The sequence below is a fragment of the Ailuropoda melanoleuca genome, chromosome 13 (genome assembly GCF_002007445.2).
Source record: "Ailuropoda melanoleuca isolate Jingjing chromosome 13, ASM200744v2, whole genome shotgun sequence".
Taxonomy (NCBI): domain Eukaryota; kingdom Metazoa; phylum Chordata; class Mammalia; order Carnivora; family Ursidae; genus Ailuropoda; species Ailuropoda melanoleuca.
The window spans coordinates 44,731,389-44,732,206 of NC_048230.1; the positions used below are offsets into that span (position 1 = coordinate 44,731,389).

At 71.4% G+C, this 818-nt stretch overlaps 1 protein-coding gene across 1 annotated transcript in view; it reads right to left on the reverse strand.

Moving 5' to 3' along the window:
* The window catches only part of DUS1L (dihydrouridine synthase 1 like), a 6,469-nt gene extending 6,419 nt beyond the window's left edge, over positions 1-50 (reverse strand). The window contains exon 1 of the mRNA XM_034640401.1: positions 11-50. The gene's annotated coding sequence lies outside the window, so the exon portion shown is untranslated. The remainder of the gene's footprint in view (positions 1-10) is intronic.
* Positions 51-818: the final 768 nt, after the last annotated feature.

Here is an 818-nt window from a genome sequence, read left to right on the forward strand (position 1 = left end):
GGCCGCCACGCCGGGGCCGCCCCCCGGCCCAAGGCTCCGCGCCGGGGCCGCCGGAAGGTGCCTCTGCCAGGGCGGTCCGGGCGGCCCGCGGTGCGGCGGGAAACGCGTCCCCGGGAAACCGCGCCCGGCCGCAGAGAGGCCCCGCCCCACGAGGTCGAAGGTCAGAGGCTGGAGGTCGGTCGGGTCCCGCCACAGCTCGGTCGGGCGGGGGAGGGTGACGTGCCGACCGCGGGCGCCGAGGCCCGGCCCGGCCGGCGCCCGCTTTCCACTCCGAGTTCCCGCCTCTGTCTCCTAACGGGGCCGCAAGCCCCCGCCTCGGTTCAGCGCTCAGCCTCAGGGGACCCCCCTCAGGCCGGAAGTGCTGCTATCGGCGAGGCCACACCCCCGAACTTCCGGGGCCCGGCCCGGGCGTGCGCTGAGCTAACCGGCTGGAAACTGAGCACGCACGCGCAGAGCGCTCCCCGCCGCGGGGGCTGGCGCAAGCGCAGCCGGATGTCCGGGGTCGTCGGGTCAGGAGCGACCCTCCGGAGTAGCTTCGATGGCGGGGATTCCCCCTGGCGCTTCTCCGAAACCCGTCCCCCCTCCCTGAAGGAGCCTTTTGGTCTCACCTTTCCCCTGATTAGCGAGGCCCCCGAACCCCTGCCTCTGCCGGCTGCGCGAGCCCCTGCTCGGCGCCTCGGAGCGCACGTGCGCTTGGCTTAATTCGCGGGCCCCTGCGCACGAACCCGACAGGATGGAGGGACGGGTGCCAGTCATTTTATTCCAGCCTTAAATATTGCAGCATCCCCAAAGGACAAGGATTAAAAGAAGAATAATAC